The following is a 17,973-nucleotide window of genomic DNA, read 5'->3' as shown; positions in this document are numbered from 1 at the left end:
ATTAAATACAAACAATCAATTAAGTAAAAACAAATTAAAAGGAACAGGAAAGTTTTTCATAGAATCCAAGATGATAACCTGGAATGGTTTTCTTTTGCAGTAAACCCAATAAACCAGTTTTCTTTTGCTCTGAAAATTTATCTGAAACAGTATACAATTACGGAAATATACTATTACACTGATAAAGATTACATCATATCCCAGTAAATTTTTTCACGAAAACTATACAATTTCAAAATTACATGATTTTAAATAGAATAATGTTTGAAAATATTATGAGAAAAGTTAAATAAATTCGAAATTATATACTATTAATGAAACACAAAGCTTACCTTCAAGTTGACATTTTTGGTTTTGTATACTCTTTAAGCGAAACAGCGTGCGAACTTCCTCGAGTCGTGAACACAACTAAAGATTGTACCGTTTTAGAGAGAAAGAGATGCACAATCCTTCCAATTTAAAACTAACCAATGCGCTCCCTAGCGGATATTTCTTGAATTACGATTGATTGTCACTATTCTAGAGAAAATATTGATGATACTAAGCCTTTCTATATACTTAACTCAATTTCGTAAAAATTTGGAGATTGTATACTTTTCATGCGAAGAGGCGATATGTATTTTTCCATTGTATTATAACTTAAGTCATATGTGTATACAGGGTGTCCAGAAACTCTACCGACAAACGAAGACAGGAGATTCTTCAGATAATTTTAAGACAATTTAGCTCAATTTGTCTAGTCCGAAAATGCTTCCTAAAGGAGCTAGAGCTCTTTGAAGATGGCTTCTTGTACGTTTTTACGATTAGTTTTTCTTAAATACTTCCAGAACGCTTCAATTTAGAAAAACGAAAATCGATACGTATATTTATCTTCCAGAGATAAATCGATTCCATCCATTTCCAATTTCTAGTACCGATCATAGACGTCGGTTTTGGGTAGGGCAACGGTTATTTTATCACATAACTTTTTTGTCTTTAACTTTTAGGCATTTTTGACACTGGATTATTAAATTGTGAGGTATTCTAGTACTAAAAGGTACTCTTGGTATAAGTCCGTAGGGCACACGGTTTTCTAGAAAAATCGAATTGAAAATTTTTCATTTTTTGAATTTGAATAAAAATTGAAAAAAAAAATTAAAAAAAAAACGGTGTATTTTATCAACTTAAAGCAAGAGTAACTTTTAGTACTAGAATACTTCATAACTTATAATCTAGAGTCAAAAATGCTTAAAAATGAAAGACAAAAATGTTATGCGATAAAATAACCGTTGACCTACCCAAAACGGACGCATATGACCCGTACTAGAAATTCGCAGTTAATGAAATCGATTCATCTCTGAAATATAAATAAACGTACCAGTTTTCAGATTTCTAAATAGTTTTTGTTTGAAATTTTTTTTGGAAATTCAAAAAAAGAAAAATATTCAAATCGATTTTTCTAGAAAACGGTGTATCCTATCGACCTAAAACAAGAGTACCTTTTAGTTGTATAAATCTCACAATTTTATAATCCAGAGTCAAAAATGCTTAAAAATTAAAGATAAAAAAGTTATGCGATAAAATAATTGTTGCCCTACCCAAAACGGACGCCTATGACCGGTACTAGAAATTCGCAATGCATGGAGTCGATTTATCTCTGGAAGATAAATATGTGTACCAATTTTCGTTTTGTTGTTCTGAAGCTATTTCCTTGTGGCATTTTTTTTTATGATTAATTATTTATATGGGAAATAAGCCACAATTAAAATGAAAAAAATGAAAAAAATAATTTTATTAACGTTTCGACGCCCAAATCGGGTGCCGTTGTCAAAATACAAAATATTACTAATAAACAAAAGTGTTGTTGCTAAGCAAAAAAATTCTTCTAATAATTTATTTAATCTCACTCATTTATATTGGCAATTCGGACATATATTATACATTTTAAAGTAGAAGACTTTAAAATGATATTTCCAATATTTATGAGTTGCGTTCCTGGGACGACTTACTGAAAGATAGTTCATTCGATTACATGAAATTAACCCCAACTATGAAGTCTCTAACTCGAGAATTTTACTGTCGTTGCATTTGGTTGTCTTTTTAAAGACATATCACATGCTATAATTTTTTATGACGGATATTCTTGAGTTGGGGTTAATTTCATGTAATCGAATGAACTATCTTTCAGTAAGTCGTCCCAGGAACGCAACTCATAAATATTGGCAATATCATTTTAAAGTCTTCTACTTTAAAATGTATAATATATGTCCGAATTGCCAATATAAATGAGTGAGATTAAATAAATTATTAGAAGAATTTTTTTGCTTAGCAACAACACTTTTGTTTATTAGTAATATTTTGTATTTTGACAACGGCACCCGATTTGGGCGTCGAAACGTTAATAAAATTATTTTTTTCATTTTAATTGTGGCTTATTTCCCATATAAATAATTAATTTTCGTTTTTCTCAATAGAAGCGTTCTGGAGTTATTTAAGAAAAACTACTTACAAGACGCCATCTTCAAAGAGCTCTAGCTCCTTTAGGAAGCATTTTCGGACTACGTGAAATGGGTTAAAATATCTTAAAATTATCTGAGGAATCTCCTGTCTTCGTTTGTCGGTAGAGTTTCTGGACACCCTGTATAAGTTACAAAACAATATAAGAACCATTTTTGAGTAGACGATGACAACCACACGCCAAAATGTCCTCTATCCTTGCATCTATTTTATCTTCTTTCTCAGAAGATTCTACAATTTCGGTAACTTCTAAATTAATACCAGTATTGTCTATCTCAATTGATGTATATAAAGCCAAACATTTTTTTATTATTATATCCCAAAACATATTTACTTTCACTTCACTTTCAACAAACGTCAAACATTTAAGGGGGTAGATGCAAAATCTTGGTCCAATGCTATTTAAATGCATTCATTTTTTTCGAATCTTGAGAAAACTAATAAGTATTTTTGAAAAATTTTAACGCAAAATGAACGATTACATTACCGAGGACCGAAAGTCCCTGAAAACTTCTATAATGTTTATTTTAATAAGTTACATGAGTGAAAAATAAAGAGAAACATTTAGTGTGATTAAGTTTCAAATATTCCCTTCAAAAGAAACTTCTTGTTTATTCTAAGGGACTTTCGGTCCCCGGTAATAATGTAATCTTTCATTTTGCGTTTAAATTTTTCAAAAATATTTATTAGTTTTCTCAGGATTTGAAAAAAATTAATGCATTTAACATTGTACCGACATTTTTGGCCTACCCCATTAAGTCAAGTGAATAAAAAAATTAAATGCGTACATGCTATCTAATGTTGTAGTTGTAATTGTATCACATAATATGATTTGTAGTTCAACTAAAAATTATAGTAAGTTTCAATACTTTCAGTGTGGTGTTTATAAAACGGCTAATTCTTGAAATAGTGGAAGATAGTAAATCAAATATTGTGATTCGTCACTAGATCTGCCAAATCTGTCAACTACCACAAATGGACAGTTGGTACTTAGTCAACAACTTTTTTTAACTTGCTGTCACCATTTTATACTTTATGTATCTAACATATTTACTTTCACTAGAAAACAAATCAGAATTTCAAATTACCATTCCCACTTTATACATAGGGTATAAAGTGGGAGTAGTAATTAATTTGAGATTCTAACTTTTCTTCTTATACTTGTTGTAGATCTGTTAATTCCGACGTTGAAATATTTCTTGAGAGGACTGCCAGGTCAGCTATGGCCGCTATTATATTAGGCAACTGGTGACGCCACCAAGTTGCTCCACCAGTGACTCATGACGTCACGGGGCATTTAAGTAAATGAGACCTATTAGACTACGGCAACTGGTTGCGCCACCAGAAGTTGTTGTCGATCTGGTGGCCGAACCAGTCCACCAGCCGGGTAACCGGGTCTGGTGGCGCCACCAAGCCGGGGCATTTTATATGGACCCTATTAGACTGAGCAACTGGTGTCGGCCACCACTAGTTCATTTGTATTGTAATCGAGTGCTTCGTATTTCTTTTCTATTAACTTCTATATTTTCTATTAACAAGCGTATATTTTTCTAAAACCTTTTTTGTTGATTTATAAATATGCTATATTAAAAAGTTCTTCTCGCAGATTTAGCCGTTAATTGTTTATTCATTGTTTAAACAATAAAAGCTCTTTTTATATTTTAGAAATATCGGTAAATTCATCACTTTACCTTGATCAAAAATGTTTCTATTTTGTTTTTAATTATGCTGAATCCGAATGTGACGTTAATTGGAAAATTTAAAAAAATTGAGCTTTTATATTTAGGTACAGTATGTCTGCGTAACTTGGAACCATATGGGAAACTTTTTTCTTATCAATTTTACGAAAAAAAAAATTCTTTATAAAATGCTCTGCATAGTCTATGTTATACGAGGTATGTCAAAAAAATTGTATGTAAAGTACCTTTAGATTTCACAACATCGAAAATTGTTATTATGAAAAGTTGTTAAAAATTAAAAAAACTATGTTTTGGGACGCATTAATTTTATTACATCATTCTAATTGAAAAAAAATGCAATTTTTTTTAAATTACGGATACCCAACATCATTTTATTACAAATATCTATAAGTATTTTATTATTAATTTTACGAAAAAAGTTATTTTTTACAAAAAGCTTTATATGGTCTAAAATCTAAGATGCAATCATAATATATAAACTTTTATCAATTCTATACGAGGTATGTTAAAAAATATGAATTTCGTGCAAGAGTAAAGTACCTTTACAGTTCACAATATTTCAATTAGAAGAATGTAATTGCATATTCAAACATAGCTTTTAATTCCGAACAACTTTTTATAAAACATTTTTCGATATTGTTTAATATATACTTTACTCTTGAGCGAAATTCATCTTTTTTGACATACCTCGTATAAAATTCACAAAATTTGAATCTGATGGTTGCATCTTATATTTTATACTATTAAGAGCATTTTATGAAGAATAACTTTTTTCCGTAAAATTGATAACAAACAAATTTCCAATTGCATTTGATTATTTTTCCAATTCCAATTCATTTTATTATTTTTGCTAGTGGCTATTCTCGGCCAGCAGTTGCCCGTGCTCACAATTTGGTGGGCCCACCAGTTACCTAGACTAATAGAGCCCTATCTCTCCACCTTTTTGGTGGTCTCCCCGGTAGTCGTTTGCTAGCTGGTTTTCCTTCTAGCGCAATTCTTGGTAGTCTGTGCTCCTCCATTCTTATTACATGACTGAACCATTCTCTTCGTCTTTGCCTGCCCCATCTTACTACATATTGCACGTCACATTGTTATCTGATGATGTTGTTTCTTATTCTATCCCTTCATGTCTTCCTTGCTATTGCTCTTAGTTTCTTCATTTCGGCTGTTCGTAGCATGCTTTTGGTTTTATTGGTGTCTTCTTTTGATTCAATACCATAGGTCATGACAGGTCTGATGCAAGTTTTATAAATTCTAACTTTGCTGTCCATTCTCATATATGAGTTATACCAGACCACATCTCTCAGACATCCGGACATGACTGCGGCCTTGTTTATTTGTCCTCTTAAGTCTCAGGCTGGGTCATGATAACTTGATAAATCTACACCTAGATATTTGAACTGGTTTAACTGTTCTATGGGTTTCCCCTCTACCACGAGCTTGCATTTAATTGGATCTTTCCTAGTGGTAATGCATTTTGTTTTCTGCATGGATATGTTCATGTTGAGTCGTCTTTGATTTGTTTTGAAGTGAAAGTAAATAAAGTATAAAATGGGGATAACAATTTAAAAAAAGTTGTTGGTTAAGTACCTATGTACCAACTGTACAGGGTGAGGCAGATAAAGGGCCTATTAGAAATATCTCGAGAATTAAAGGTAAGAAAATCATGAAAATTGTTATACAGGGGTTTTGAGGTGTGAACTATTTAATGAAAATATTTTGGTCCCTTTGCTACTTCCGGTTATACCGGAAGTTGATTGTAACTTCGTTTTTTTAAATGGGACACCCTGTATATTTTTACATTTTTGGATTCTCCTCGATTTCTTCTTTCTTTAAATATAAGGTTTTGTAATATTATACAGAGGTTAAAAGATAATTACGTTTTCTTATTAATTTCGTAGCAATATTCACACCCTGTAGGCTTGTAGTAGTTTGACATAATAAATTCTATTTATGTTCAAATGATTTTTAATATAGTCTTCTATTGTTAACAATTATTAGTATAGCTAAATTTTTCGTTTTAGTATACAGGGTTGGTCAAAACACGGAATGAGTATTTTCTGAGTTTTCTGAAATGGAACACCCTGTATTTTAGTATTGTAATAAAATGTTGTTTTACGGTACATTTTAATTACTTAAGCACTCCCTATACCTAACTGCTTTAATTTGTGAGTTATTGGTGATTCAAGCAAAACATTAATTGCAACACAAAATATGTGAAATTGTATTAGGTTGGCCGTGAAAATATTCAATCACAAATAATTTTTTGGAAATAAAAACATATTAATCTAGACTGATACTTAAAATTGCCAATAATGGTTGAACTGTCAAAATACCATCGAAGTTAAGATTGTTGGTGCGATTAACAATTAAGCACAAATTAAAGCAGTTAGGTATAGGGAATGCTTAAGAAATAAAAAAGTACCATAAAATATCATTTCATTACAATACTAAAATATAGGGTGTTCCATTTAAGAAAACTCAGAAAATACTCATTCCGAGTTTAGACCCACCCTGTATAATAAAATTAAAAATTTAGCTATACTAATAATTGCTAACAAAAGTACACTATATTGAAAATCATTTGAATATAAATAGAGTTTATTATGTCAAACTACTACAATCCTACAGGGTGTGAATATTGCTACGAAATTAATAAGAAAACGTAATTATCTTTTAACCTACCCTGTATAATGTTACAATACATTATATTTTAAGAAAGAAGAAATCGAGGAGAATCCAAAAGTGTCAAAATATACAGGGTGTCCCATTTAAAAAAACGAAGTTATAAGCAACTTCCGGTATAACCGGAAGTACCAAGTAGATGGAAATATTTTCATTAAATAGATCAGTCTTCAAAACCCCATTATTCCAATTTTCATAATTCAGTTACCTTTAGTTCTCGAGATATTTCTAATAGGCCCTTTATCTGCCTCACCCTATATAATTGTGATAGGTGAAAGATCTAGTGACGAATCACCATATCTACCACTATCTTCCACTATTTCAAGAAGTAGCCATTTTATAAACACTGACCACAATGAAAGTATTGAAACTTAAAATAATTTCTAGTTGAACTACAAACCACATTATTTTTAACGTGAGATAGCATCTACGCATTTAATTTTTGTATTCACTTGGCTAAATGTTTGACGTTTGTTGAAAGTGAAGTGAAAGCCGAAAAGGGTAAGTAAAAAAAGATCGAATTTTGTACAAACCCAAACAATAATCAGCTAAAGTATTGATCTTGATATTATATACACTGTTAAATTTGCTTTTTATATTGTTTAAACAAGCGTACTTAATTGTAAATGAAAATATTTTTTAAGAATCTGAAATGAATTTTTAAAGTAATTATTCTTGATGCCTTTATTTTAAAAAAATTTAGCAACTGTGATATTCCATGTTTGAAAATGTTAAACAGCATGTAGTTTTATCATGTCTGTATGTCGTACTGTACCTATGGAATTAAAATGTTTAATAATAAAACTAATTAATTTTTAAAAATTTATTTATTATTTTCTACCACTAGTTCCTTTATTCCCAATCCTTGTTTATAAGAACTGTATCATAAGCCTTCTGTAAGTCAACAAACAACTTGGATGTGGTTCTAAAACTGTTGACTTGTGGAACTTGTCGATTTCCACTCCTGAAATCATTGTCAAAAGCTATTAAGAACGTTAAGACCTTTTGACAACGATTTCCGGAGTGGAAATCGAAACATTACGTATGTTATCCAAAATATTTATGTAGTTGTCATTACAACCCAACTGTGGCTAATCCGAGATAAACATAACATTTAAACAAGTTGGATTTCTTGATTTATGTTTGACTTTTTCAACGAAAACTTTTCGTTTATAAATTCGCAAAGTCTGTGTGTTGTTGCGTTGCCGCTCATGCAATACTTAGGGCAGATTTATCGATGGATTCTTATGTAGTTTTGTTTTCTGAATCCAAATCTGAAAACGGCATTTCGATATCTCTAACCGTCTTCGAGATAATCGACCTCAAAGTCTAAAATCCTTTTATTTTCTGCCGACACACTAAACGTCAGCTGAAATCGTTTATAGTAAGTAGGCTAGTTTTTTAATCTGAATTTGTTAAGCAAAGCGTATACAGTAAAACCTGCCATATCCGGATCAATGTGGCGAGAGACCGATCCGGATATCAAGACCACTTATTTTATAGGCTCTGAAACGTTTTTTCCTTCATACATTCCAGACTTCCAACTTTCGTCGACAGACACGATTCTATAATACATTATTTCGCCGTCTTTTAGTTCTTTTGGGTCGGGATGAGAGGGTGCGTTGTCCAACAGCAGGACTGCCTTTCTTGGTAGATCCGGACGGCAGAACCGTCCGGATATGGGGAGGTCCGGATATGGCAGGTTGTACTGTATTTACATTTGAGTTTGACACTTCGTGAATGTCAAACTAAATTTTAAATTAAGTATTAATAAAATATCAATGACATTTGATAGTGAATTTAATTATTATATAAAATAAATACGATGTTCAAAAATACAATTTGAGTATATGAACATATTTTTAGACACAGTTGGTGACACCGGTAGTCGCTTGATGAGAGAATCTCTCAAATGAAGTGCACTGACTCAACAATATCGTGATACTAAGTAAACTGAGTCACTATCTGAGCGGACGAGTCTATTAGATTGTCGAGGGAGAGTTAGGAGACTAGAAGGAACTACAGCGCGTATAATTTTCCAGAAAAGTTGTGCGCAATTTTCTGAAACCGTGAGAAAAAATCTCATATAGCGACCACTGGCGGGTTAAATTGTCAGACTACGAAATCTACCCATTATTTTTTTCAGATAATAGTCATTCTTTGTAAGAAATCGTTTATTTAATTAAATGGCGTTTTTGTCGGAAAGCTATTGATCATCAGCATTTTGTCTATACTTACAGGCTTCGAACGTCTGACTACGAAAACAACTATAATCCAATTGATTTTTTTACCCTTTCATTAAACTCTCATGCAAAAATCAGACTGCTAGATATCACCAACATAATTCCTGTCATTTGACATGCTGTACAGGATTATCAGCATCCAAAATAAGAGCAAGACATATTCATTTAATTTTTAAATGTCTTACAAAACAAACGTCACGTTTGTTGTTAAATAATTAGGTGACACCGATTACTCAACACAAGTGCACTAGTTTTCAATAACGATTTTTCAGCTATTCAATATTATTCATAATTCACGGCCAGGCCGTGGCGGCATTTAAAATATCAAGCTTTTCTAGTTTATTTATAGATACAGCAAAGCATCGCGGATCATTATTTTATCAATTATCATTCGTGATTCAGATACATTATTAGACAGTTAGACCTCGAACGCACCAACTAGTTACTGTGGTATTTAGAGGTGGTAAATAAATAAGTATTCAGCAAATAGTGTCTACTTCATCAACCCTTATCACAGGGGGTAGCTACCCCAACTAACATGGGACGTTCCTGAGGGTGGAGTACCACCATAATGTTCTACGTGTCGGACTTTTTAAAATGCCCAACATTTTTGTCTGACAAACATTTCTTCATGTATTATGTAACGTTGGCTACTGAATAAACTTAAAAACAACCTGTTAGTTATCACAATCATAAACTTATCAGGATGACCCGTTTATTACGTTCCACAATTAAAACTTCCTCTGTTCCAGTGTTCCCATACATAAAAGTTTGTCCGACTCAACACTATTAAGCTATGAACAAATTTTCAGCTTGCTATTAATAAACTTTATTTTTTGGTACGCGGGATCAGGACTATTTTTCTTCGTTTTCTCTTAAAGGGAGAGGGAAAGGATTAAAGGGAGAAATAAAATAAAGCAGATATAAAAATATGGGTACTCTATTCTTCACATCTCGTACGGGTTATAGCGTAACTTGATTTTTCTTCCTACTCTCCTTTTAAAAATTATATTAAAGAATAATCTGTTCGCTCATGTAAACAGTACTTAAAATGAATTTTTTCTCGAATATTTACAGTACAATCCCCATTAGATGTTTCTACAGAGCGTCCCTGAAATTTGCTTAAAATAAACAAAACAATATCGATTGTAAAATATAACATAGGGAACGATCTTCTTCCTGTATTATTGCCAGCTACAAGAATTTTTTACCACAAGTATTAAGCAAGCATGATCAAGTGAACTACACTTCTCCAAAAAATTAACGCACCACCTTAAAAACGGGTCATTTTTGATGTCTCGAATTTTCTAAACCTGTTGTCCGATTTAAGTGATTTTTTTAATATGTTATAGCCCTATTCTTTAATAATATCTTGTACGAATATTGTTGCTGGACAGGTAAATTGTCATTGTATACGGGGTATACTAATCAAACTGTGTTTTTCCTCAAAGTTCGCAACACCCTATGGAATTCTTGCATTTATAAAATACTGAAATTAAAAGGTTGGATAATAAAAAAAGTTAAGTACTTTAACTTTAACAACTAGCCATGTATTTATCAATACAGGATGTTTTTAAATAATTATGACAAGCTTTAAGGGGTAATTAATTCTGCATGAAAAAATAATGATAGTTTGCTTGATAAACGTATGTCCGCAATGTCCGAGATAGGGGGTGTTAAATTTTTTTCTTACAAACTGATGATTTATTTATTGCTCTAAAACCAGTGGAGATATGCAAATGAAATTTGGTGGGTTTTAAGAGGTAGTTATTGCATTTTTGACATACGATTAAAAATTTTATACCCACCTTAGGCGCGCATGTGGGTCATATTACCCTAATTATCCCTTAAAGTTTGTAATACTTATTGAAAAGCACCCTGTATTCATGAAAAACATGGCTAGTTGTTAAGTAGTTATTAAGTATATAGTTATTAAGGTACCAAGGGTATTATAAGGATAATAACGCTTGAGGTCAATGGTGTGTATCCGTGGGATATACGTTGACCGAGTCTGATTAAATATCCTTTATATGCAAAAAATTTGAATGAATTTTGAATTAATTAGTTTTCAAATATGTACATTTACCAGCAATAGTCGTAACGTAATCGTGGTAACCATAGTTTAACTTAGGTTGTTATTTGTCAACTTGACAGTATTTAACTAGTTATTTAAATTTAATACCCTAGGGTGTTATTTTGAAAAATAACGCTCTAGGGAAATATATCATATTTAATTGACTTTGAAATCATGCCATTATTTGTCAAATAATATACCAGTCGGACATTAAAGTACATAACTTTTTTATTATCCAACATAAATGAGTGAATAAAAAAAAACAGAATGTTAAGAAAACATGAGGCTATACATAGTTGGGTTTTTTAGTATTTTATAAATGCTAGAATATTCCACAGAGTGTTGCGAACTTTGAGAGAAAGAAAAACATAGTTTGATTGGTACACCCGGGATACAATGAAAATTTACCTGTCTAGCAACAATATTATTACAGCGGTATTGCTAAATAATAAGGCTATAACATATTAAAGAATTCACGTAAATCGCACAACAGTTTTAGGAGATTTGAGACATCAAAAATGATCCATTTTTAAGATGGTGCGTTAATTTCTTAGAGAAGTGTAGATGTAGTTATAAAAATCATTAATAGCTTTGCAGCTTCTTACTACATACACAATATTGTTCTCGAGTTGTATTGCTTATAACTGGCTTCAACTAGAACCAAACTATGCTTATGACCCCAGGGAACGAGGCCGAAAAAGCTCTTCAAAAATCGCTGCCCGCTATTTTTCAACTGGAATATCGGGGAAGTCAAAAGACGTACCATTTCGTGGGCATCGAAGCAAAAAAACTAAGCATTGTAGATGAAAAGATTCAACAGGCAACTTTCTGGAAAATCCTTGCTCTTTAAATTGAGATATGTTTATAAACAAACAAGTTATTTTAAATTAAAACCGAGAGTAGTCATTTTTTCAATAGGGAACTTGCACATTTTTTTTATTACATAATAATGTTTAGTTTTGTATAAAAAGAGATTTCCAAAATTTCACGCTTCAAAAACTCATAATAACTTATAAGTACAGATTTAAAGTCTTCTGTATTTTAAAATAGTTCATACGACCCGTGACGTCACACAGTTTAACTATATGGTTTAGTTTATGGTTATAATAGGTTCTTCTTCTTTAGTTTATTGGCCTCCACCTAATAGGGTATACCTCGTCGCGGAATAAAGGAAAAATATTTATATTCTATTAACATTTATCGTATGTCATTGTAATAATATATACCAGTTTGTTGACATTGGAGTTTGATATAGTTATTGAAGGAAAGGAAAGAAGATTTATTACAGAAAATAAAACCATTTTGTAAAAGTACAAGTTTTCTATGAATAGTTCAAACGATCAAAAACACTTCTAACGTCACATAACTGTATTTTCTACTGACGTTTATAACGTCTAATTTAAAATTCTGTTTACCTTATTGGAAGAATGTAAACATATAAACGGATGACGTCACGACGCGTTTTGACCTGACTGGAATAATTTGAATTTTTAATCGTCTTTAGGGGAAAAACGAAAGCAAAAAAAAACTTTTTTATCTTTGATACATGTTTTAAATTATGTTCTGTTGTGATTTATAACATTTTTTTCGAATTTAAAATTTTATGCAAGTTCCCTATTGTTCAGGCTCACCTTTTGCACATTATGATAAGTAACTACATAAACACTCACATTGTGAAATGTATTTTAAATACCTTTATTGTTTATTTTAATAATCATAAACAATTAAAAACATGCTTACTTTTGGGTTTACTTTGCTATAACTGTTTTGTTTGTAAACATTTTTTTTTACAAAACAAATTCAGAAAAAACTCATTTTAAAGAAAGTTGTATGTTGAAAGTTTTCATTTACATTACAATGCGTAGTTGTTTCACGATATTGAAATGAATGAAGTCACTTTTTTTATAAAATGTTAATAAAAAACTATGACGCAGTAAAAATGTCGATACACTCGAGGTGGTACGCCCTTTCCATTGACTTCCCAGTTGAAATTGATATCCAGTGAATATCCATTGAAATATCCCATTGATATTCCAGTTGAAAAATAGCCGCCGGTATTTTTCGAGTTATTATGTTCGTGTAGTAGTTATTCTGCGAAGTTGAACAAAATATTGGACTGGACATAACAAGTACATTTGAGATGTAATTAACCCTTTTATAGACGGAGAGCTAGAGCCGAAAAATCATCGTCATAAGTAATATGGAGTTTTACCTGTGAAATGTGACCATTGCATAATGACCCTTTTCAAGCTGACAGCTCAGTGGATAGAGGAAGTAGCAATAAGGGATGAAAGGGGAAAGTTAGTGCAGTCATTAAAAGTTTTCACCTATTTTGTTAAACCTCCATCGATTTGCATGAAAATTGGTGACTAGTTAGAGCATACCTCAAGAAACAAAACTGATTTGGTGCCAACTTGCACTTTTACCCTGGTGGTGAATACCACCCCTTCCCGCGGGTGAAAACAATTTTATTAAAAATAACCCCACAAATCGATAGAGGGGTAAAATTTGTTATATCATGTTATTAAAATAAAGCAATACTTTAAGAGCTCATTACTATTTAAGAGCATATGCGTGAAGTTACGGATGATAAGAACATACTAATTAATTGTAAGTTAGTAAAATATTATTGTTATAATATTTCGATATTTAATTGAATTTTTTCTATCAATATAAACTGAATATGTCCAGAAACTGGGGGTGTCCAATAATGGATACATTTGACATATTCGAATACTTTTGCTAAAATAATATCGAAACAATATAAAAATAATACTTTAGTAACATACAATTAATTAATATGTTCTTTTTATCATCCGTAACTTCACGCATATGCTCTTAAACAGACAAATCTTTGATCTTTAATAACTCAAAAAGTATTTATTTATTTTAATAACATGATATAACAAATTGCCTTATAATTTGTCCCTCTATCGATTTGTGGGGTTATTTTTAATAAAATAGTTTTCACCCCCGAGAAGGGGTGGTATCCACCCCCAGGGTAAAAGTGCAAGTTGGCACCAAATCATTTTTATCTCTTGGGGTATGCTGTAACTAGTCACCAATTTTCATGCAAATCGATGGAGGTTTAACAAAATAGGAGGTGAAAACCTTTAAAGACTACACTAACTTTCCCCTTTCATCCCTTATTGCTACTTCCTGTATTCACTGAGGTGTCAGCTTGAAAGAGGTCATAATTATCAATATACAATAGGCACATTTCACATGCCAAACTCCATATTACTTATGACGATGATTTTTCGGCTCTAGCTCTTAGACTATTAGCTCCGGTGACGCGTACGCGCGTCCAAATATGACACGTCCATGACACTTAAGTATTTAAACGAAATTATTTTTGCCGGCACAGTAGCTGAGGTTAGAGATATTAAAGGGAAGCTGAAAGGGTTAATGGCTCTTAAGACTCTTGTAGAAGCAACTCCAAAATTATTACTTGCTTAAGATTTGCAGTGGCAATTCAAAAATAGAAGTGGCAGGAAGTTTCATCGAATAATCTAAATCTAATACGCTGCTCTTTTAGTACGTTAACATATATTATATTATCCTCATTTTGAATAATATCTAACACAAATAAAACTGAACATGCATTGTAAAAACAACAAAAATAACGCAAAATAGTAAAATCCCTTAAGTTATCTTTTACAATCACCTACACATTCTCCCATCGAGAATTTACAACTATAAAAATAAAACAAATTTTCCCTTAGAATAGAGAAATAAATATAAAAATTGAAACTTACTTTTTACAAATTTGTACTTTCCAGTTTTTTCATATCTTCCAAAAAAAAATTGGAAATCTATGAGCATTCAACATCGTTTTGTTTTAGTGCAAGTTATAACAAACCTAACAGTCTTTTATTGTTAAACGATGAACATTTTTGTTTCGTAAGAATATATTTTATACTTAAAATAACATTATTAACAATTTTAAAATAAGTAGGCAAATAAAAAATAAATAACTTTAAATTTTTTTTAAGATCCCCGGTACCTATTACGTTCATTCGTTGGTGTCAAATCGTTTCAAGAAACTCACAGGTTTGAACGAATGAGAATAGGTAAATAGTCCAGGGCGCATCTGTTTTGAGATGGGTTGAGAGGTGACTGAAATTTTTTTGCAGAAATTGCTTGAAAATAACTCATATAATAATATTTTAGTTATCCTCCCACTCAAAATGGTGCAAAACATTGTTTAAATAATCAAAATGTCAAAATATGAAGGAAAAATTCGATTTTTTATTGGTTTTTTGATTATAACTTTAAAACTATTCATTCCTGAGAAAAGTTGTACTGACATAAAAGTTGCGTAATTAAATTTCCTACAATACAGAATTGGTTAAAAATTTAAAAAATAATGTGTGTGTACTGTGTACGCACGTAAGAAGATATTCTTCTATTATATAATAGGTAATTTAAACGAAGTAAATATACTTAACACGTTATTTGTATTTTATTTAAAAATCAAACTAACTTTCTTATCTATCACTTTCAAAAATTTTTTATTAAAACAACCAAAAATAAAAAAAATATATGAATCGCCCAGGATTTCAACCCGCGTCATTCCAATCTCAGAGCTAACGCATTACCAACTACTCCAGCGAGGTCCTTGTAATTGACATGTAAGTTTCGGATATAATTACACAACACGGCGACATATAGTGTAAAAATGTTATGCTTACATAATATTTTATTATTTTACTACAGAGAAACACAAATCCAAAAACAAAAGAATTATAATAAATAATACATTTCCTAAAAACACTAATATTATCTTTTAATGACTTATTTGCACGGATACAGATACATACATACCTATCTTGAAAGATTAGCAATGCACTACATACTGTCTGTGTACATACTGTCTGCGCAGGCGCGCAGATTTATGTGCAATTTTACCCTCAATCGAATCGCGCCTAAAGAAGAATATCTTCAAAAATAGTCACCCTTGTTGCAAAATAGCAATAATTCCGAAAACAACCATACAAAAACAAATATTCGCATTTTACGTCTTTAAACCATTTACGCTACACTTAGGACCTTCATATTTTTATCCACAAAAACTTTATGATATAGTAAAACAACACTGTAAATTTTGTTAAGATCGGTTTAATATATTTTGCAATCCAGCTTTCGCAAAAAAAATTCATTTTTTTAAAATGTTGCAGGACTGAAAATAAAGCAGATAGCAAGTTAATTTTTTTTTGCTTATAGAAGTGTACTGTACCTTTCATTTGCAATTTGCAAAATTAAAATCGATTAATTACCACGGCGTCAGAAAATTTTTTAAATAAACATTAATTTTTGGTGCTGCGCGCAGGACAGCGGTGTTCGATTCACGCAAGTTGATTTCCACCAAAATTTCTTCCAATCTTTATCTAATATATTATTGTCTTACTCTATATTTTGTTGTATTTTAATATTTTAATTCCACAAAAACCAAACTAATTTTATTATTCTTTGTAAAATATTGTTTAAACAATTGCATATGTTTAAAAATAATAAACTTTAATTCTCTAAGTTAAAATATATGAAAAAAGAAAGATTTTGCCAAAAAAAAGTGTTATTTCAAAAGATAGAGTATGTGTTTTTATTTTGCAATAAACAAATTTATTTATTTATATCGAAATGTAAAAAAATTAACATGTATCAATCATTACCAAAGGTCATTGGAATGCCCAATCAGAGCAAACTATCCGCTGTCCTGCGCGTAGCACCAATAATTAATGTTAATTTAAAAAATTCCTGACGCCGTGGTAGTTAATCGATTTTAATTTTGCAAATTGCAAATGAAAGTTACTGTACACTTCTATACGCAAAAAAAAATTTCAACTTGCTATCTGCTTTATTTTCAGTCCTGTAACATTTTGAAAAATGAATTTTTTTCGCGAAAGCTGGATTGCAAAATTTATTTTGCAAAATCTATTGAACCGATCATAATGAAATTTACAGTATTGCTTTACTGTATCATAAAGTTTTTCTGGGTGAAGTATGAAGGCCCTAAGTGTAGCATAAATGGTTGAAAAATGTAAAATGCGAATACTTGTTTTTGTATGGTTTTTTCGCAATTGTTGCTATTTTGCAACAAGGGTGACTATTTTTTAAATTGTTAACCAATTCTATATTGTAGGAAATTTAATTACGCAACTTTTATGTCAGTACAACTTTTCTCGGAAATGAATACTTTTAAAGTTATAATCAAAAAAAGAAGAAAAAAATCGAATTTTTTCCTTTATTTTTTGACATTTTAATTATTTAAACAATGTTCCGGACCTTTTTGAGAGGATAACCCAAATATTATTATATCAGTTATTTTCAAGCAATTTCTGCAAAAAAATTTGAGTCACCTCTCAACGTCCAAATGTACTAATATTTTTACAGATGCGCCCTGGTCTAAAAGGAGTTCACTGGGTTTTTAAACGGTCCTTTGTAAAGTAAGTAGTTCTGTGAATTCCCGATTTACATCAAGTTGTTTTAATGCTACGACTAATCTTGGTAATTAGAGACTATTCACTAGATATACCTCTGTATATCTATACCGAAAACAAGAGATTATCATAATGTTTGCTCAAAGAGCCACCCTTGTGCTTTTTGATCATAAACATTGGACATCTGTAATTCTCCATTTTGTGTTTAACCTAACCTAACTTATCCTTATTTCATACGTGATCACCCAGAATACCCAGTCACTCCCTCTATTCCAGTTCATCACAGAATGGAGGTCAACTAAGTCCGTGGAAATACGGTAAAGGATACGACCAAT

This window comes from Diabrotica virgifera, chromosome 7, assembly GCF_917563875.1.
Source record: "Diabrotica virgifera virgifera chromosome 7, PGI_DIABVI_V3a".
NCBI classification, from domain to species: Eukaryota; Metazoa; Arthropoda; class Insecta; order Coleoptera; family Chrysomelidae; genus Diabrotica; species Diabrotica virgifera.
This window is presented reverse-complemented; position numbering follows the sequence as displayed.